Source organism: Somniosus microcephalus, unplaced genomic scaffold (genome assembly GCF_052327205.1).
Source record: "Somniosus microcephalus isolate GS21.2 unplaced genomic scaffold, FLI_Smic_1.0 scaffold218, whole genome shotgun sequence".
NCBI lineage: Eukaryota > Metazoa > Chordata > Chondrichthyes > Squaliformes > Somniosidae > Somniosus > Somniosus microcephalus.
The window spans coordinates 111850-135006 of record NW_028225405.1 but is presented as its reverse complement, the minus strand read 5'-3'; positions in this window follow the sequence as shown (position 1 = coordinate 135006).

Below are 23157 nucleotides of genomic sequence, written 5' to 3'. Positions count from 1 at the left end.
TGAACATGACGAAAAAACATTATCTGGTCATTATCACATTGCTGTTTGTGGGAGCTTGCTGTGCGCAAATTGGCTGCCGCGTTTCCCACATTACAACAGTGACTACACTTCAAAAGTACTTCATTGGCTGTAAAGCGCTTTGGGACGTCCGGTGGTCCTGAAAGGCAGTTAAAAAGGCAAATGGTATGCTGGCCTTCATTACAAGAGGATTTGAGTACAGGAGTAAAGAAGTATTACTCCAATTATATCTTCTTTCTTCTTAGGCAGTCCCTCAGAACCGAGGATGACTTGCTTCCACATTAAAAATGAGTTCTCAGGTGTAAGGGTAAACCGAGAGAGCTGCTTCTCCCCGAGACGGACCCGCTGATATAAAGGGTCGACTGGATCCATGTTTATCTGTAATTTAAACAGAGGTCTGGTCGTCTTCCGAGCTCTTTCCCCTAGAGGAGAGGGTAGAATGGGGGTCTTTAGTGTTAAATGGTTTCACCTGGGTCCATTGCTTCCATCACATACCCATCGGTTCCTGTAGACAAACACACGTATCACTTGTCATTAATACAGTACATGGCCCCATCCAACGGGCCCCATTCCCTTTCTTCCGATAACTTGCGTCATTACTTGTTGACCTATTCTGGGCAAGTTGTCTGGTTTAAGTCCAGCATTCTGCCTTTCTAGATCTTTAATCTGTTGTTGGTTCCTTACTTTATTTAGTGCTTGTACCTCCTGATTTAGTTGTACTAAGTATCGCCTTAATCTATCTTGCACTGGTCCTGGTCTTAAATACATATTTTGGTTCTGTCTTCACAAAGGAGGACACAAATAACATCCCAGAGATGTCAGGGAACATAGGGTCTAATGAAAGGGAGGAACTGATAGAAATCAGTATTTGTAGGGAAATTGACGGGATTGAAGGCCGATAAATCCCCAGGGCTGATAATCTACATCCTAGGGTACTTAAGAAATTGGCCCTAGAAATAGTAGATGCATTGCTGGTCATCTTCCAACATTCGATGGAATCTGGAACAGTACCCATGGATTGGCAGGTAGCTAATGTTACCCCACTGTTCAAAAAAGGTGGTAGAGAGAAAACGGGGAATTACAGATCGGTAGTGGGGAAAATGCTAGAGTCCATTATAAAGGATGTAATAGCAGAGCACTTGGAAAAATGTGACTGGATCGGACAAAGTCAACATGGAGTGTCCCTAAACTTACATAGAAACATTGAAGATAGGAGCAGGAGTAGGCCATTTGGCCCCTCGAGCCTGCTCCGCCATTCAATGTTCAAGTTTCTGGAGTGAGACTTGAACCCACAACTTTGTGCCTCAGAGGCGAGAGTGCTACGCACTGAGTCACTGGCTGACACTAAAGAACAAGCAGTTCTGACGAACGGTCATCAACCTGAAACGTTAACTCTGTTTCTCTCTCCACAGATGCTGCCTGACCTGCTGAGTATTTCCAGCATTTTCTGTTTTTATTAAAGAAACGAGGGAATGATTGCTGACAGGAGGAATGTTGGGTCGTCCTGCACATGCGCACCTCCCTGGCGGCTGAGGCGAAACACCGACTCGCCCCCACCTGAGCCGCTCATGCATACCAGATGTTGCGGCTCCACATGCGCGCCCGATGTTCCAACTGCGGGGTTTTGTGTGCTGAGCATGCACATTGCAGACCGATCAGGACGGGCGATTGTGGAGCAGGAGGGAGATCGTGGGGGCCATGAGCACATGTGCAGGACTCAGAGTCAACAGAGCGCTTTCTGGAGCATTGGGGCTTGTGGGTATTGCAGCCGCCATTACTGCTGATCCTTTCAAACAACCTGTGCAGCAGCTGGGGCCTGAAAATCAGGTTCACTGCCCCTAGGGTCAGAAAGGGGAAAATTAAACAACAGTTTGCCTCTGATCCTTTTCTGATCTCAATTTACAGGGTTATAGAAGTGGAGCAGTTACAGGCGGGAAGCTCAGACCAAACATCACGTCAGGATCTGACAGAGTCGCTCGATTCATCAGGACCTGAATATCATCGGCCTTTGCACATGGAAGGAGAAAGCAGCGATCGCAGCGATGACAAACCGCACAAGTGTTCGGTGTGTGGACGAGGATTCAGCCGATCGCCTGACCTGGCGAGACACATACACCGTCACACCGGGGAGAAACCGGGTAAAGGTGGGGACAGTGGGAAGGGATTCAGTTCCCCGTCTACGTTGGAAGTTCAACGGCGCAGTCACACCAGGGACAGTCCGTTCACCTGCTCCGTGTGTGGAAAGGGATTTGTTTGTTCATCCCACCTGCAAACACACCAGCGAGTTCACACTGATGAGAGACCATTTCAGTGTTCTGACTGTGGGAAGAGCTTTAAAAGCCCCGGGCATCTGAAGAAACACCAGCTTCTTCACACTGATGAGAGACCATTTCAGTGTTCTGACTGTGGGAAGAGCTTTAAAAGCACTGGGGTTCTGAAGCGACACCAGCTTGTTCACACTGATGAGAGACCATTTCAATGTTCTGACTGTGGGAAGAGCTTTAAAAGCCCTGGGGAACTGAAGGACCACCAGCTTGTTCACACTGATGAGAGACCATTTCAGTGTTCTGACTGTGGGAAGAGCTTTAAAAGCACTGGGGATCTGAAGCGACACCAGCTTGTTCACACTGATGAGAGACCATTTCAATGTTCTGACTGTGGGAAGAGCTTTAAAAGCCCCAGGGAACTGAAGGAACACCAGCTTGTTCACACTGATGAGAGACCATTTCAGTGTTCTGACTGTGGGAAGAGCTTTAAAAGCCCCGGGGAACTGAAGGAACACCAGCTTGTTCACACTGATGAGAGAACATTTCAGTGTTCTGACTGTGGGAAGAGCTTTAAAAGCACTGGGGATCTGAAGCGACACCAGCTTGTTCACACTGATGAGAGACCATTTCAATGCTCTGACTGTGGGAAGAGCTTTAAAAGCGCCAGGGAACTGAAGCAACACCAACTTGTCCACACTGATGAGAGACCATTTCAGTGTCCTAACTGTGGGAAGAGCTTTAAAATCCCCCGGGAGCTCAAGCTACACCAGCTTGTTCACACTGATGAGAGGCCATTTAAATGTTCTGACTGTGGGAAGAGTTTTAAAAGCTCCGGGAGTCTGAAGGGACACCAGCTTGTTCACACTGATGAGAGACCATTCACCTGCTCCGAATGTGGGAAGGGATTCACTCAGTCATTCAACCTCCTGTCACACCAGCGAGTTCACACTGGGGAGAGCCCGTTCACCTGCTCCATGTGTGGGAAGGGATTCACTCATTCATCCAACCTCCTGTCACACCAGCGAGTTCACACTGGGGAGAGACCATTCACCTGCTCCATGTGTGGGAAGGGATTCACTCATTCATCCACCATGCAGACACACCAGCTTGTTCACACTGACGAGCGACCCTTTAAATGTTCTGACTGTGGGAAGAGTTTTAAAAGCTCCGCGGAGCTCAAGCGACACCGGCCACTCCACACTGGAGAGAGGCCATTCACCTGCTCCGTGTGTGGGAAGGGATTCACTCTGTCATCCACCCTCCTGTCACACCAGCTTGTTCACACTGACGAGAGACCCTTTAAATGTTCTGACTGTGGGAAGAGCTTTAAATGCTCCCGGGAGCTGAAGAAACACCAGCGTGTTCACACTGACGAGAGACCCTTTAAATGTTCTGACTGTGGGAAGGGCTTTAAAAGCTCCGGGGATCTGAAGGAACACCAGCGAGTTCACACTGACGAGAGACCGTTTCAGTGTTCTGACTGTGGGAAGAGCTTTAAAAGCTCCGGGGATCTGAAGGAACACCAGCGAGTTCACACTGACGAGAGACCCTTTAAATGTTCTGACTGTGGGAAGAGCTTTAAAAGCTCTACGAGCCTTAAGAGACACCAGCGTGTTCACACTGATCATCGAATCTAACAGCACAGAAGGAGGTGATTTGGCCCATCCTGTCTGTGCCGGCTCTTTGAAAGAGCTGTCCAATTTAGTCCCAAACCCCAGCTTTATCCCCAGAACTCTGCAAACTAGTCCTCTTCAAGTACGTGTACAATTACCGTTTGAAAGTTCCTGTCGAACCTGATTCCAGCATCCTTTCAGATGGTGCGTTCCAGATCTTAACAACCCTCTGTGTGAAAACAATTCTCCTCATTTCCCTCTAGTTCTTTTAGCAACTATTTTAAAGCTGTGACCTTTGGTTACCGACCCACTTGCCAGAGTGAACAGTTTCTCCCTACTTGCTCGATCAAAACCCCTCATTATTTTGAACACCTCTATTTGGCCTCCTTTTAACCTTCTCTGCTCTAAGGGGAACAATCCCAGCTTCTCCAATCTCTCCACATAACTGAACTCCCTCGTCCCTGGTACAATCCTGGTCAACCTCCTCTGTACTCTCTCCAAGGCCTTGACATCCTTCCTAAAGTGTGGTGCCCAGAACTGTACACAAGACTCCAGCTGAGGCCAAAACCCTGCAGCTGCACAAAACCCTGGTTAGACCACACCTGGAGCACTGTGAGCAGTTCTGGGCACCACACCTTAGGAAGGATATATTGGCCTTGGAGGGAGTGCAGCGTAGGTTTACCAGAATGATACCCGGACTTCAAGGGTTAAGTTACGAGGAGAGATTACACAAATTAGGGTTGTATTCCCTGGAATTTAGAAAGTTAAGGGGTGATCTGATCGAAGTTTTCAGGATATTAAGGGGAACAGATAGGGTAGATAGAGAGAAACTGTTTCCGCTGGTTGGGCAGTCTAGGACTAGGAGGCATAGACTAAAATTAGAGCCAGACCTTTCAGGAGTGAAATTAGGAAACACTTCTACACACAAAGGGTGGTAGAAGTTTGGAACTCTCTTCCACAAACGGCAATTGATGCGAGATCAATCGTTAATTTGAAATCTGAGATTAATAGGTTTTTGTTACTCAAAGGTATTAAGGGATATGGGCCAAAGGCGGGTGTATGGAGTTAGATCACAGATCAGCCATGATCTCATTGAATGGCGGAACAGGCTCGAGGGGCTGAATGGCCTCCTCCTGTCCTATGTTCCTCACTAGTGATTTGTAAAGGTTTAGTGTAACTTCCTTGTTTTTGTATTCAATGGCCCTATTTACAAAGCCAAGTATCCCACACACTTTCTGAACCGCCTCACCAACTTGCCGCGGCACTTTCAAAGATTTGTGAATATGGACCCCCAGGTCCCTCTGCTCTTGCACCCCCTCAAAATAGTCCCATTTAGATTATACGGCCTCTCCCTGTTGTTTCTCCCAAAGTGCATCACTTCACACTTATCCTCATTTAATTTAATCTGCCTTGTGTCTGCTCATTTCACAGTCTGTCTCTGTCCTTCTGTAGTCTGCTACTACTATGCTCACTATTTACTACGTTGCCAAGTTTTGTATCATCTGCAAACTTCAAACTTGTACACCTATACCCAAGTCCAGGTCAGTTATATATAACAAGAAAAGCAATGGTCCTAATCCCGACCCCTGGGGAACCCACTGCATACTTCCCTCCAGTCAGAAAAACATCCCTCAGCACTGCTCACTGTCTCCTATCCCTCGGCCAATTATATACCCAAATTACCATCAGCCCTTTAATACCATGTGCTTCTCTTTTCTGAGTAGGTCTCTCGTGTGGTACTTTATCAAATGCCTTTAGAAAGTCCATAAGAACATAAGAAATAAGAGCAGGAGTTGGCCATATGGCCCCTCGAGCCTGCTCCGCCATTCAATAAGATCATGGCTGATCATCGACCTCAACTCCACTTTCCCGCCCGATCTCCATATCCCTTGATTCCCCTAGAGTCCAACAATCTATCGATCTCAGCCATGAATATACTCAAAGGCTCAGCATTCACAGCCCTCTGGGGCAGAGAATTCCAAAGATTCACCACCCTCTGTGTGAAGAAATTCCTCCTCATCTCAGTCTTAAATGGCCGACCCCTTATCCTGAGACTATGCCCCCTAGTTCTAGACACTCCAGCCAGGGGGAAACAACCTCTCAGCATCTACCCTGTCAATCCCCTTCAGAATCTTGTATGTTTCAATGAGATCACCTCTCATTCTTCTAAACTCCAGAGAGTATCGGCCCATTCTACACAATCTCTCATCACAGGACAGCTCTCTCACCCCAGGAATCAATCTAGTGAACCTTCGCTGCACCGCCTCCAAGGCAAGTATATCCTTCCTTAGATAAGGAGACCAAAACTGTGCCCAGTACTCCAGGTGTGGTCTCACCAAGGCCCTGTACAATTGGAGCAAGACTTCCTTACTCTTATACTCCAACCCCCTTGTAATAAAGGCCAGCATGCCATTTGCCTTCCTTATTGCTTGCTGTACCTGCACGCTAGCTTTCTGTGTTTCTTGCACGAGGACACCCAAATCTCTCTCAACACCAACATTTGAAAGTTTCTCACCATTTAAAAAAGATTCTGTTTTTCTATTCTTCCTACCAAAGTGAATAACCTCACATTTCCCTACATTACACTCCATCTGCCACCTTACTGCCCACTCACTCAGTCTATCTATATCCCTTTACAGACTCTCTGTGTTCTCCTCACAGCTTACTGTCCCACCGAGCTTTGTATCATCAGCAAACTTGGATACATTACACTCGGTCCCTTCATCTAGGTCATTAATATAGATTGTAAATAGCTGAGGCCCCAACACTGATCCTTGCGGCACCCCACTAGTTACAGCCTGCCAACCTGAAAAAGATCCATTTATCCCTACTCTTTGTTTTCTGTCCGTTAACCAATCCTCTATCCATGTTACTATATTACCCCCAACCCCGTCAGCCCTAATCTTGTGTAATAATATTTTATGTGGCACCTTGTCGAATGCCTTTTGGAAATCCAAATATACTACATCCACTGGTTCCCCTTTATCTACCCTGCTAGTTACATCCTCAGGTAACTCTAATAAATTTGTCAAACACGATTTCCCTTTCATAAAACCATGTTGACTCAGCCGACCCATGTTATGATTTTCTAAGTGCCCTGATACAACTTCCGTAACAATGGATTCCAGCATTTTCCCAACGACTGATGTCATGCTAACTGGCCTGTCGTTCCCTGTTTTTTCTCTCCCTCCTTTCTTGAATAGCGGTGTTACATTTGCGACCTTCCAATCCGCTGGGACCATTCTAGAACCTCGGGAATTTTGGAAGATCAAAACCAATGCATCCACTATCTCTTCAGCCACCTCTTTTAGAACCCTAGGACGTAGGCCGTCAGGTCCAGGGGATTTGTCGGCTTTTAGTCCCATTAGTTTCTCTAGTACTTTACATTAAGTTCCTCACCCTCATTAAACCCTCGGTTCCCCACCATCTTTGGTATGCTTTTGTGTCTTCTACTGTGAAGAGATACAAAATATTTGTTTTATCGTTTCTGCCATTTCCTTATTCCCCATAATAATTTCTCCTGTCTCTACCTCTAAGGGACCAACGTTGTCAGCTGTGGCTCAGTGGGCAGCTCACTCGCCTCTGGGTCAAAGGGTGGTGGGTTCAAGTCCCACTCCAGAGACTCGAGCACATAAAGCTAGGCTGACACTCCAGTGCAGTGCTGAGGGAGTGCGGCACTGTCAGAGTCATAGAGTCATAGAGTCATAGAGTTTTACAGCACAGAAAGAGGCCCTTCGGCCCATCGTGTCTGCGCCGCCCATCCATCCCTGTCCAGTCTAATCCCATTTTCCAGCATTTGGTCCATAGCCTTGTATGCAATGGCATTTCAAGTGCTCATCCAAATGCTTCTTGAATGTTGTGAGGGTTCCTGCCTCTACCACCCTTTCAGGCAGTGAGTTCCAGCTTCCAACCACCCTCTGGGTGAAAAAGTTCCTCCTCAAATCCCCCCTAAATCTCCTGCCCCTTACCCTGAATCTGTGCCCCCTTGTTATTGACCCCCCTACTAAGGGGAAAAGTTCCTCTTTATCTACCCTATCTATGCCCCTCATCATTTTGTACACCTCAATCAGGTCCCCCCTCAGCCTCCTTTGCTCCAAGGAAAACAACCCCAGCCTGTAGAGTCTCTCTTCATAGCTAAGGCGCTCCATCCCAGGTAACATCCTGGTGAATCTTCTCTGCACCCTCTCCAGAGCAATCACATCCTTCCTATAGTGAGGCGACCAGAACTGCACACAGTACTCCAGCTGTGGCCTCACCAGCGTTTTGTACAGCTCCATCATAACCTCCCTACTCTTATATTCTATGCCTCTGCTAATGAAGGCAAGTATCCCATATGCCTTTTTAACCACCTTATCTACCTGCTCCGCTGCCTTCAGGGATCTATGTACATGTACACCAAGGTCCCTCTGACCCTCTGTACTTCCTAGGGCCCTACCACCCATTGTGTATTCCCTTGCCTTATTTGACCGTCCAAAATGCATCACCTCGCATTTTTCCGGGTTAAATTCCATTTGCCACTTTTCCGCCCATCTGACCAACCCGTTAATATCGTCCTGTAGCCTGAGACTTTCCTCCTTGCAATTTACCACCCCACCAATTTTCGTGTCATCCGCGAACTTACTGATCATACCCTTTACATTCTCATCCAAATCGTTAATGTAGATCACAAACAGCAAGGGACCCAGCACCGATCCCTGAGGTACCCCACTGGACACAGGCTTCCAGTCACAAAAGCAACCTTCGACCATCACCCTCTGCCTCCTGCCACTCAGCCAGTTTAGGATCCAACGCGCCAAGGCCCCCTGGATCCCATGGGCTCTTACCTTCTTGACCAGTCTCCTATGCGGGACTTTGTCAAAAGCTTTACTGAAGTCCATGTAAACCACATCCACAGCATTTCCCTCATCTACACAGCTAGTCACCCCCTCGAAAAATTCAATCAGATTGGTCAGACATGATTTACCCTTGACAAAGCCATGCTGACTATCCCCGATTAATCCTTGCCTCTCCAAGTGGAGACTAATTCTGTCCCTCAGAATTTTTTCCAATAATTTCCCTACCACAGATGTTAGGCTCACTGGCCTGTAATTCCCTGGTTTATCCCTGCTACCCTTCTTGAATAATGGTACTACGTTAGCTGTTCTCCAGTCCTCTGGTACATCCCCTGTGGCCAGAGAGGTTCTGAAAATTTGTGTCAGAGCCCCCGCAATCTCCTTCCTTGCCTCACACAACAGCCTGGGATACATCTCGTCCGGGCCTGGGGATTTATCCACTTTTTGGCCTGCTAAAACCGCTAGTACCTCCTCCCTCTCGATGCTAATATGTTCAAGTATGTCACAGTCCCCTTGCCCGATTTCTATGCCTACATCATCTTTCTCCACAGTGAACACGGAGGCAAAAAATTCATTTAAAACCCCACCTACTTCTTCTGGCTCTACACACAGCTTGCCACTTTGGTCCCTATCTTTCAGATGAGACGTTAAACCGAGGCCCCGTCTGCTCTCTCGGGTGGATGTAAAAGATCCCATGGCAGTATTTTGAAGAAGAGCAGGGGAGTTATCCCCGTTGCCAATATTTATCCCTCAACCAACATAACAAAACCGATTATCTGGTCATTATCACATTGCTGTTTGTGGGAGCTTGCTGAGTGAAAATTGGCTGCTGCACTTCCCACATTACAACAGTGGCTACACTTCAAAAAGTAAAGTGCTTTGAGACGTCCAGTGGTCGTGAATGGCGCTATAAAAATGCAAGTCTTTCTTTACTTTTGCTACTCTCTTCCTTTTTGATGCTTTTGATTTAATGATTAAACATTTAAGAAATTATTGCAGTGACAAAGGCTGTCTGTGAAACTGGAGGAAATTTGTCTTTAAATAATGTTATTTAAAAAAAATTTTTTAATGTAAGATTGAACATTTTATTTACAGTAAATGACATTTACAGAGCTCAGGTCTCAGCTCTTTGTACAAAGTCACAAGCCCTCATGCCTACAAGGCAGGGGTCCCAGTCTCTACAAGCTTCTTGGTCGTCTTCACTTGTTCATCTGGATAATGGGTCTCCAGGAATTCACACAGATGAGGGTCGGCGCTCTCAGTGGAGAGTTTGTGCAGATCCAGCAGACTCTGGTTGACATTCTTCTCCATCTGCAGGGCTCTCTGCATCGCCGAGCGGAGCCTCTCGCTCTCCCGGCCGAACAAGTGGACTGTAATGAAACTTAAAAACTTAAATTCATTTTTGAAACTTATCAAATTAAATTAAATTCACCCCAGCCGGGGTGACAATGCACTCCAGTCCTCGCGGCACCCACCGGTCTCGGAAGGTCTCAAGTGTGCCGGCAGACACCGCGTGCTCCATCTCCAGGGCCACCCGGGCATGAACATGGCCGCGGAAGAGAGGCAAGCAATCGGGCCGAACGACCCCCTCGACTGCCCGCTGCCTGGACCTGTTTATTGCCATTTTGGCCAGGCTCAGGAGCAGTCCTACAAGGAGGTCCTCCAATCTGCCTGCTCCCCTTCGCACCGGGTGGCCGTAGATCAGGAGCGTGGGACTGAAGTGCAACCAAAAATCGAGGAGCAGCCCCTTCAAAAAATGGAACAGGGGCTGCAACCTCTCACATTCCACATAAACATGGAACACAGACTTCTCTAGGCTGCAGAAAAGGCAGGCAGCCTGGGAGTCTGTGAACCTACTTAACATTTTATTGCAAGGGACGGCTCCGTGCAACACCCTCCAGGCCAAGTCCCCAATAGAACAAGGGAGGACTCCCGCATAGAGAGCCCTCCATTGGGGACCTCCGCCTCCACGCCAAGGCGTGTACGGACGGCAGACGATGATGGCAAAGTGGAGAGTGTGCAGCAGCAGCCCGTACAGGAAACCCCTCCATGCAGAGCTCAAGGGCACGGGGGACATTTCCCCGAGGCGGCTCAAGTTGTGAGGCGCCATTTCCTGAGAGGGGTTTCAGGGTCGTGCGCCGATGAGGAATTCTGTCCGAACGGGGGTCAGTTCGGACGGGATCACCCCATGTGCTTGAGCCTCCTCGATACACCTAGTGGAGTCAGGGCCCACTGCCGCTTTCAGCAACTCGATGGCTTTGGCCGTGCGCCAGACGTTGGCCAAGGACAGGCGCTGTGCCAGCTCTTCTGGCACCATCCAGCCCACTCCTCCACCATATAGCAGGTCCCTGATTCTAGTCACCTTGCCAGGCACAGCCCTGCTCTCTGCCAGCCACCCGATCCAGCAGTCACGGAGGTGCGGATTCCTGAGCAGCGGCTCCCGAAGGAGAACCGCCACTCCTGATGGGGGAGAACTCCACCTGGAGGCGACGCTGTTCCAGACCCATAGCAGTTCCTGGTAGAAGACAGGCAGCTCCCACAGGTAGGCATGTGTACCACCCAATTCCACAAACAGGAGCTGCGTGTCGTAATTGAGGCCATGCAGCTGACAGAAGAAATATGTCGCCAGCACACACCATCGAGGAGGATTCTCGATGTACAGGTATCTCTGCAGGATCCGAGTGGGTTTGGGAGGTGCTGCTGAAGAAGTATTGGCGAGTTGCTGCAGTGCATCTTGTCGATGGAACACACTGCAGCCACAGTGCACTGGTGGTGCAGCAAGTCACTATTTAAGGTGGTGGATGGGGTGCCAATCAAGCGGGCTGCTTTGTCCTGGATGGTGTCGAGCTTCTTGAGTGTTGTTGGAGCTGCACTCATCCAGGCAAGTGGAGAGTATTCTATCACACTCCTGACTTGTGCCTTGTAAATGGTGGAAAGGCTTTGGGGAGTCAGGAGGTGAGACACTTGCCACAGGATACCCAGCCTCTGACCTTTGGAATTCTCTTCCCCAGAGAGCTGTGGAGGCTGGGTCATTGAATGTGTTTAAGGTGGAGATAGACAGATTTTTGAACGATAAGGGAGTCAAGGGTTATGGGGAGCGGGCAGGGAAGTGGAGTTGAGGCCAAGATCAGATCAGCCATGATTTTATTGAATGGCGGAGCAGGCTCGAGGGGCCAAATGACCTACTCCTGCTCCTACGCCTTATGTTCTTGTGTCTCTCATCAGCTCCAGCCGCTGAGTTGTGTCTGACACCGCGCATGCGTCCCATGGCCTCGCCCTCTCCTGCTCCACAGGTGCCCGGCCCGCACCGCGCATGCTCAGCACACACCCTGGGCCCCTGTCAATCATCCTCCCCCGCGCCTGCGCGCTGGGCCCCTGAGCACCAGGCTGCCGCACGGGGCTTTCTTTGTAAAGACGGTGTTGGTGAAGAGCCGCAATCAATGAGGGAAAGTGAGTTTTGCGAGGGGGCGGAGTGAACCGCAGCACGTGATCGCGGGGCCTGTGACTGATGGGAGCTCTGACCAAAAGGAAGAGCGCGGGCGGAGCTGACTGGCGGCGGGTCCTCCAACCAATGGCGGCGCGGCAAGGGGGCGGGGCCTCCTCTCCAGCTCAGGTGCGCTGGGGCCGATTGTGACGCGCTGTCCCCAGGTGAGAGCAGCTCAGGCAGCACAGAGCTGGGGCTGGAATCTGGGAGAGGGGCCACAGGCAGTGGGCCTGGCAAAGGGACAGTCACTGATTGAATAATAAACAGGGGTAAGGGGACACTCGCCTCACATCATATATATATTAATGAATACTTTACATCTGTTTTCACAAAAGAGAGGGACGATGCTGACATCACAATCAGGGAGGAGGAGTGTGAAATATTAGATGAAATAAACATAGTGTAAGAGGAAGTATTAAGGGGTTTAGCATCTTGGAAAGTCGATAAATCCCCAGGCCCGGATGAAATGTATCCCAGACTGTTAAGAGAAGTAAGAGAGGAAATAGCAGAGGCTCTGACCATCATTTTCCAATCCTCTCTGGCTACAGGGGTGGTGCCGGAGGACTGGAGGACTGCTAACGTGGTACCGTTGTTTAAAAAGGGAGAAAGGGATAAACTGAGTAATTACAGGCCAGTCAGCCTAACCTCGGTGGTGGGAAAATTATTGGAAAAGATTCTGAGGGACAGGATAAATCTTCATTTAGAAAGACACGGATTAATCAGGGACAGTCAGCATGGATTTGTTAAGGGAAGGTCGTGTCTGACTAACTTGGTTGCATTTTTGAGGAGGTAAGAAGGAGGGTCGATGAGGGTAGTGCATTTGATGTAGTCTATATGGATTTTAGCAAGGCTTTTGATAAGGTCCCACATGGCAGACTGGTCACGACAGTAAAAGCCCGTGGGATCCAAGGCAAAGGGACAAGTTGGATCCAAAATTGGCTCAGAGGCAGGAAACAAAGGGTAAAGGTCGAAGGGTGTTTGTGACTGGAAGGCTGTTTCCAATGGGGTTCCACAGGGCTCAGTACTGGGTCCTTTGCTTTTTGTGGTATAAATCAATGATTTGGACTTGAATGTAGGAAGTATGATTAAGAAGTTTGCAGATGATGCAAAAATTGGCCGTGTGGTTGATAATGAAGAAGAAAGCTGCAGACTGCAGGAAGATATCAATGGACTGGTCAGGTGGGCAGAACAGTGGCAAATGGAATTGAATCTGGAGAAGTGTGAGGTAATACATTTGGGGAGGGCTAACAAGGCAAGAGAATAGACTATAAATGGTAGGACACTGAGAAGTGCAGAGGATCAGAGGGACCTTGGAGTGCATGTCCACAGATCCCTGAAGGTAGCAGGACAGGTAGATAAGGTGGTTAAGAAGGCACACGGAATGCTTGCCTTTATTAGCCAAGGCATAGAATATAAGAGCAGGGAGGTTATACTTGAACTGTATAAAACACGAGTTAGGCTGCAGCTAGAACACTGCGTGTAGTTCTGGTCACCACATTACAGGAAGGATGTGATTGTACTAGAGAGGGTGCAGAGGAGATTTACGAGGATGTTGCCTGGGCTGGGGAATTTTAGCTACCAGGAAAGATTGGAGAGGCTCGGGTTGTTTTCTTTGGAACAGAGGAGGCTGAGGGGAGACTTAATTGAGGTGTATAAAATTATGAGGGGCCTAGATAGAGTGGATAGGAAGGACCTATTTCCCTTAGCAGAAGGGTCAATAACCAGAGGGCACAGATTTAAAGTAATTGGTCGGAAGGTTAGAGGGGATTTGAGGAGAATTTTTTTCACCCAGAGGGTGGTGAGGGTCTGGAACTCACTGCCTGAAAGGGTGGTAGAGGCAGAAACCCTCATCACATTAAAAAGTACTTGGATATGCACTTGAAGTGCCGTAACCTACAAGGCTACGGACCAAGTGCTGGAAAGTGGGATTAGGGTGGATAGCTTTTTGTCGGCCGGCACGGACAAGATGGGCTGAATGGCCTCCTTCTGTGCTGTAAATTTCTATGATACATTGATCATCCCATTCCCAAGCTGACTCTGTGTTAACACCTCAGACGAGCCGTCCCACGTAGGGTGACTCCCTCAACCTGTTCTCCTGGTTACAGAACCAGTTTGTGTCTCTCAGGAATGCCCAAGGCTCTGTTGTCTGGGCTCCAACTCACTCGTGACCTCACATGTTGCAACAAGTCTGCTGCCTGAGCAGTTTGCAGTGTTATTAGGTCTGTGGGTCTCTTAGCAACCAGCTCCCTTATCTAGGACAAAGGGCTCATCTCCTGACTTTGGGTGTTATCATTCGAAACTTCAGCATTCTCTGTCTTTTAGCTTCAATCTGTCTGTGTCCACCCAGTGACAACACTGAGCTCCTCCCTCCAACCACTGACACTCGTCCTCTTGCTGAGAAAGAAAGACTTGCATTTATATAGCGCCTTTCACAACCTCAGGATGTTCCAGAGCGCTTTACAGCCAATGAAGTACTTCTGAAGTGTAGTCATTGTTGCAATGTAGGAAACGTGGCAGCCAGTTGGTGCACAGCAAGCTGCCACAAACAGCAATGTGACAATGACCAGATAATCTATTTCAGTGATGTTGATTGAGGGATAAATATTGGCCCCAGGACACCGGGGAGAACTCCCCTGCTCTTCTTCAATGTCGTGCCATGGGATCTTTTACATCCACCTGAAAGAGCAGACGGGGGCCTCGGTTTAACATTTCATCCGAAAGGCGGCACCTCTGACAGTGCAGCACTCTCTCAGTACTGGAGTGTCAGCCTAGATTTTTATGCTCAAGTCTCTGGACTGGGACTTGAACCCACGACCTTCTGACTCAGAGGTGAGAGTGCTGCCCACTGAGCTAAAGTGCCTGGAGCTAAGCCAGCTGGGATACTTGACATAGGATTACATCGGATATACGGCACAGAAACAGGCCATTCAGTCCAACCAGTCCATGCCGGTGTTTATGCTCCACTCGAGCCTCCTCCTGTCTTTCCTCATCTAAATCTATCAGCATAACCCTCGATTCCCTTCTCCCTCATATGCTTGTCTAGCCTCCCCTTAAATGCATCGATACTATTCGCTTCAACCACTCCCTGTGGCAGCGAGTTCCACATTCTCACCACTCTCTGGGTAAAGAAGTTTCTCCTGAATTCACTATTGGATTTCTTGGTGACTATCTTATATTGAGGCCTCTAGTTATGCTCTTCCCCACAAGTGGAAACATTCTCTCTGTATCCACTCTATCAACATTTTTCATAATTTTAAAGACCTCTATTAGGTCACCCCTCAGCCTTCTGTTTTCAAGAGAAAAGAGACCCAGCCTGTTCATCCTTTCCTGATATGTATACCCTCGCATTTCTGGTATCATCCTTGTAAATCTTCTCTGCACCCTCTCCAGTGCCTCTATATCCTTCTTATAATATGGTGACCAGAACTGTACACAGTACTCTAAGTGTGGTCTAACCAAGGTTCGATACAGGTTTAGCATAACTTCACTACTTTTCAATTCTATCCCTCTAGAAATAAACCCTAGTGCTTGGTTTGCTTTTTTTATGGCCTTGCTAACCTGTGTCGCAACTTTTAGTGATTTGTGTATTTGTACTCCGAGATCCCTTTGTTCCTCTACCCCACCTAGACTCGCACCCTCCCAGTGATAAGTGACCTCCCCATTCTTCCGACCAAAATGTAATACCTCACATTTATCTGTTCAGCCTTGGTCACTCTGCAAAAACTCTGGAATGTTTCATAATGAAATCAGGGAGTCAAAAAGCTCAGGTGAGGCAGTTTAAAAAGACAGTCCCTGACCAGAGATTGCTGGATGCTGACACTCGGTGCTCACGAGGATAGAATGTCCCATTCCCCAGGCACGGACATCCAGCACCTCGATCACAGCAACAATTCACAAAACAATGGCAATATAACTTGGAGCAGAGACGGTTAAGTGGAGCTGTGATCGAGGTGCTCAAAATTATGAGAGGTTTTCATCGAGCAAACAAGGAGAAGCTGTTGTCACTGGCAGGAGGGTCGGTAACGAGAGGACACAGATTTCAGATCATTGGCAAAAGAATCGAGAGAGGAAATGAGGAGACTTTTTTTACACAGTGAATTGTGATGATCTGGAATGCACTGCCTGAATGGGAGGTGGAAGCAGATTCAATAGTAACTTTCAAAAGGGAATTGGATATATACTAAAAGCAGAAATTTGCAGGGCTGTGGGGAAATAGCAGGGCAGTGGGACTAATTGCATCGCTCTTTCAGAGAGCTGGCACCAGCACGATGGGCCGAAAGGCATCCTACTGTGCTCTATGATTCTATAACATCAGCTTCTCTCTGCTCACTGGTACTGAGAGAACAGGGAATAATCTTTAAATCCAGCCCAGTTATTGGGGGCTCTTAACATTAACAAGCCCCAGTTGCCTGAATTAACATGGTTCAGTCCTGGATGTGATTAAAGGCATCGGAAACAGTGGAATCGACCCACCGCAGTCACAATGTGGACACGCTGGTGTGTCAGCGGGTGGGATACACCAGGGAATCCCTTTCCACACACTGAGGTTGACAAATGAGCGGGAGTCCCAGGGTTTCGGACACCAGATAATCAAGCTCACAAGAACACAAATTGTCTCTCCAGGCTTTATTAAGAGCGCTGCATAACACAGATCAGGTGATAATGCCCTCAATCTGGAGAATAGAAGTACAGTGGATTCACGCGCGATCTTAAGAACATAAGAAATAGGAGCAGGAGTAGGCCAATCGGCCCCTCGAGCCTGCTCCGCCATTCAATAAGATCATGGCTGATCTGATCCTAACCGCCAATCTACTATCACAGAACCATCTCCTGAATCTAACAGAATTAGGAGCAGGATCAGGCTACACGGCCCCTGGGCCCACTCCGCTACCCACAGGGCCATGACCGATCCGAACCTAGACTCATGTCCAAATTCCTGCCCGCTCCCCATAACCCTTTATTCCCTTTACTTCTAGGAAACTGTCTATTTCTGTTTTAAATTTATGTAATGATGTAGCTTCTACAGCTTTTTGGGGCAGCATATTCCATGGACCTACCACCCTCTGAGTGAAGTAGTTCCTCCTCATCTCAGTTTTGAAAGAGCAGCCCCTTATTCTAAGACTATGCCCCCTAGTTCTAGTTTCACCCATCATCGGGAACATCCTCCCCGCATCCACCCGATCCAACCCCTTCACAATCTTGTATGTTTCAATAAGATCGCCTCTCATCCTTCTGAACTCCAATGAGTAGAGTCCCAATCGACTCAACCTCTCCTCATATGTCCATCCCCTCATCCCCGCGATTAACCGAGTGAACCTTCTTTGTACTGACTCGCGAGCAAGTATGTCTTTTCTTAAGTATGGACACCAAAACTGTATGCAGTATTCCAGGTGCGGTCTCACCAATACCTTGTACAACTGAAGCAATACCTCCCTATTTTTATATTCTATCCCCCTAGCAATGAAAGCCAACATTCCATTGGCCTTCTTAATCACTTGCTGCACCTGCATACTAACCTTTTGAGTTTCGTGCACCAGGACCCCCAGATCCCTTTGTACTTCAGTACTTTCCAGTTTCTTGCCATTAAGATAGTAACTTGCTCTACGATTTTTCCTGCCAAAGTGCATAACCTCACACTTTCCAGTATTGTATTCCATCTGCCAAATCTCTGCCCACTTACTTAGCCTGTCTATGTCCCCTTGCAGGTTTTTTATGTCCTCCTCACTCACTATTTTCCCTCCCATCTTAGTATCATCTGCAAACTTTGATATGTTACACTCAGTCCCCTCCTCCAATTCGTTAATATAGATTGTAAAGAGTTGGGGACCCAGCACTGAACCCTGTGGAACACCACTAGTTACTGATTGCCAGTCCGAGAATGAACCATTTATCCCAACTCTCTGCCTTCTGTTAGATAGCCAATCCTCTATCCATGCCAGAATATTACCCCCAATCCCATGATTTTTTATCTTAAGCAATAATCTTTTGTGTGGCACCTTGTCAAATGCCTTTTGGAAGTCTAAATACACTACGTCCACTGGTTCCCCTTTATCCACCCTATATGTTACTTCCTCAAAGAACTCCAGCAAATTTGTCAAACATGACTTCCCCTTCATAAAACCATGCTGACTTTGTCCTATTAAATTATGATTATCCAAATGTCCTGTTACTGTCTCCTTAATAATGGACTCCAATATTTTACCTACCACAGATGTTAGGCTATAGTTTCCAGCCTTCCGTCTACTGCCCTTTTTAAATAAGGGCGTTACATTAGCAGTTTTCCAGTCTGCTGGGACCTTTGCGGAGTCCAGGGAGTTTTGGAAAATTATTACCAATGCATCCACAATCCCTACCGCCACTTCCCTTAAGACCCTAGGATGTAAGCCATCAGGTCCAGGTGATTTATCCGCCTTGAGTCCCATTATTTTACCGAGTACCACTTCCTTAGTGATTTTGATCGTGTTTAGCTCCTCCCCCCCTATAGCCCCCTGTTTGTCCAGTGTTGGGATATTCTTAGTGTCTTCTACTGTAAAGACTGATACAAAATATTCATTCAGTGTTTTTGCCATCTCCATATTTCCCACCATTAATTCCCCGGTCTCATCCTCTAAGGGGCCAACATTTACTTTAGCCACCCTTTTTCTTTTTATATAACTATAAAAACTCTTACTATCTGTTTTTATATTTTTTGCTAATTTACTTTCATAATCTATCTTCCCTTTCTTAATCAATGTTTGTTATTTTTTGCTGTCTTTTAAAGTTTTCTCAATCCTCGATCCTCCCACTAGATTTGGCTACCTTATATGCCCTTGTTTATAGTCGAATGCTATCCTTAATTTCCTTACTTATCCATGGATGGCTGTCTTTTCTTTTACACCCTTTTCTTCTCAGTGGAATATATATTTTTTGGAAGTTGTAAAATAACTCCTTAAATGTACACCACTGATCATGTATCGTCTTACCCTTTAATCTATTTTCCCAATCCACTCTATTCAATTCCGCTCTCATACCTTCATAGTCTCCTTTATTCAAGCTTAGCACGCTTGTTTGAGAGCCAACCTTCTCACCCTCTAATTGAATATGGAATTCAACCATGTTATGGTCACTCATTCCAAGGGGATCCTTTACTAGGACATTTTCTAGGTCCTTTACTAGGACCTTCTCGAGTCTGTTCCAACTGACAATGGCTTAAGTGGCCTGTTCTTATACACAAGCTTGGTTACCGCTCAGGAAATGAGATTGTTTGGACCCGTCTGTTGACTGCCTCCTGAACTCCTGCTAATTCAGGGAATTTAGTCCATCTGTGACCAGACTATAACCACAAGACCGTCGGGTTATCACAACTATACGGTCCGTGAGGTTATTATTAGATTCAAACCCAGACGTTGTGCCTTCACTTGTCTGGCACTTCATCCCATAACACGGGTACAGGGGCTCAGTAATGTTTCATCCATCAGAAAAAGACAAAGTACAACAACATACTGGTCAGCTTAACAGAATCTCATCATATTTAAGGGGCCATCAATATAAAATAGTCTCTGACAGATCAAGTAGGGAATTCAGGAGAAATGTCTTTACCTAGAGAGTGGTGAGAATGGGGAACTCGCTACCACAGGGAGTAGTTGAGGTGAACAGCACAGATGGATTTATGGGGAAGCCCCACAAGGGAGAAAGGAATGGGAGGATGTGTTGATCGGGTTAATTGAAGTAGGGTGGGTGTGGGGCATAAACACTGGCATGGACCAGTTGGGCCGAATGGCCTGTTTCTGTGCTGTACATTCTATGTAACACCATCAACAGTCAAACAAAGGGAATCATCAGCACAAAAATCTTAAAGATTAAACAGCAGTCCAAGAATTTCTAAAACATTCATCCATTCCATGTTCATGTCGCCCCAGCTACAGAACAGTGTGAACTCGTTGGTGTCTCAGCAGGTGGGATGACTGAGTGAATCCCTTCCCACACACAGAGCAGGTGAAAGGCCTTTCATTAGTGTGAACTCGCTGGTGTGTCAGCAGGTGGGATGAATGAGTGAATCCCTTCCCACACACAGAGCAGGTGAAAGGCCTCTCCCCAGTGTGAACTCGCTGGTGTGTCAGCAGGTGGGATGACTGAGTGAATCCCTTCCCACACACAGAGCAGGTGAAAGGCCTTTCATTAGTGTGAACTCGCTGGTGTGTCAGCAGGTGGGATGACTGAGTGAATCCCTTCCCACACACAGAGCAGGTGAAAGGCCTCTCCCCAGTGTGAACTCGCTGGTGTGTCAGCAGGTGGGATGACTGAGTGAATCCCTTCCCACACACAGAGCAGGTGAAAGGCCTCTCCCCAGTGTGAACTCGCTGGTGTGTCAGCAGGTGGGATAACTGAGTGAATCCCTTCCCACACACAGAGCAGGTGAACGACCTCTCCCCAGTGTGAACTCGCTGGTGTGTCAGCAGGTGGGATGACTGAGTGAATCCCTTCCCACACAAAGAGCAGGTGAAAGGCCTTTCATTAGTGTGACCTCGCTGGTGTCTCAGCAGGTGGGATGACTGAGTGAATCCCTTCCCACACAGAGCAGGTGAACGGCCTCTCCCCAGTGTGAACTCGCTGGTGTGGCAGCAGGTGGGATGACTGAGTGAATCCCTTCCCACACACAGAGCAGGTGAAAGGCCGCTCCCCGGTGTGAACTTGTTGGTGTTCTAGCAGTGTTGAGGACCGAGTGAATCCCTGCCCACACACGGAGCAGGTGAACAGTCACTCCCCAGTGTGAACTCGCTGGTGTGCCGTCAAATGTCCAGAGCGTTTAAAGCTCTTCCCACAGTCAGAACATTTAAATAGTCTCTCATCAGTGTGAGCTCGCTGGTGTTCTTTCAGATCCCCAGAGCTTTTAAAGCTCTTCCCACAGTCAGAACACTTAAATGGTCTCTCATCAGTGTGAACTTGCTGGTGTCTCAGCAGATTGAATGACCGAGTGAATCCCATCCCACACACGCAGCAGGTGAATGGCCTCTTTCCTGCTCTCTCCAGCTGGTGTCCCTTCAGCTTCTGGGAGATTTTAAAGCTTTTCCCACAGTCAGAATGTTTCACCAGCCTCTCCCCAGTGTGAACTCGTTGGTGTGCCAGCAGATTCGAGGACCGAGTGAATTCCTTCCCACACACTGAGCAGGTGAACATAATCTCTCCTGCTCTCTCCAGCTGGTGCCTGTTCAGGTCCTGGGACCCTTTAAATCTCTTCCCACACTCAGAACATTTAAAAGGTCTTTCATTAGTGTGAACACGCTGGTGTGCCAGCAGATTGGAGGAGCGACTGAATCAGGTCCTGATGAATCGAGTGACTGTCTGATCTTGACGTGATGTTCGGTCTGAGCTTCCTGTCTGTAAATGCTCCACTTCTAAAACCCTGTAAAAGAAGTGTAGAAAGGGGTAAGAGGGAGAATGTTACCTCATGTCCCCCGTTCCCAGCCCAGGGGCAGTGAAGTTGATTTTCAGGCCCCAGCTGCTGCACAGGTTACATACGAACATACGAATTAGGAGCAGGAGTAGGCCACTCGGCCCCTCGAGCCTGCTCCGCCATTCAATAAGATCATGGCTGACCTGATTACTCCACATTCCCACCTACCCCCGATAACCTTTCACCCCCTTGCTTATCAAGAATCTATCTACCTCTGCCTTAAAAATATTCAAAGACTCTGCTTCCACCGGCCTCTGAGGAAGAGAGTTCGAAAGTCTCACGACCCTGTGTGAGAAAAGATTTCTCCTCATCTCTGTCTTAAATGGGCGACCCCTTATTTTTAAACAGTGACCCCTAGTTCTAGATTCTCCCACAAGAGGAAACATCCTCTCCACATCCACCCTGTCCAGACCCCTCAGGATCTTATATGTTTCAATCAAGTCACCTCTTACTCTTCTAAACTCCAGCGGATACAAGCCTAGCCTGTCCAACCTTTCCTCATAAGACAACCCACCCATTCCAGGTATTAGTCTAGTAAACCTTCTCTGAACTGCTTCCAACGCATTTACATCCTTCCTTAAATAAGGAGACCAATACTGTACACAGTGCTCCAGATGTGGTCTCACCAATGCCCTGTAGAACTGAAGCATAACCTCCCTACTTTTGTATTCAGTTTCCCTCGCAATAAACAATAACATTCTTAGCTTTCCTGATTACTTGTTGTACCTGAATACTAACCTTTTGTGATTCATGCATTAGGACACCCAGATCCCTCTGCATCTCAGAGCTCTGCAATCTCTCACCATTTAGATAATATGCTTCTTTTTTATACATCCTGCCAAAATGGACAACTTCACATTTTCCCTCATTATACTCCATTTGCCAGATCTTTGCCCACTCACTTAACTGATCTGTATCTCTTTGTAGCCTCGTCATGTCCTCTTCACAATTTACTTTCCTACCTATCTTTGTGTCATCAGCAAATTTAGCAACCATGCCTTCGGTCTCTTCATCCAAGTCATTTATATAAATTGTAAAAAGTTGAGGTCCCAGCACTGATCCCTGTGGCACACCTCTCGTTACATCTTGCCAACCAGAAAATGACCCATTTATGCCTACTCTCTGTTTCTTATTAGCTAGCCAATCTTCTATCCATGCCAACATGTTACTCCCTACACCATGAGCTTTTATTTTCCGCAATAGTCTTTGATGTGGCACCTTATCAAATGCCTTCTGGAAATCTAAGTACAGTACATCCACCAGTTCCCCTTTATCCACAGCACATGTTACTTCCTCAAAGAACTCCAATAAATTGGTTAAACATGATTTCCCTTTCACAAAACCATGTTGACTCTGCCTGATTACCTTGAACTTTTCCAAGTGCCCTGCTATAACGTCTTCAATAATAGCTTCTAACATCTTCCCGATGACAGATGTTAAGCTAACTGGCCTGTAGTTTCCTGCTTTCTGTCTCCCTCCCTTTGAGTAAAGGAGTTACATTCACTATTTT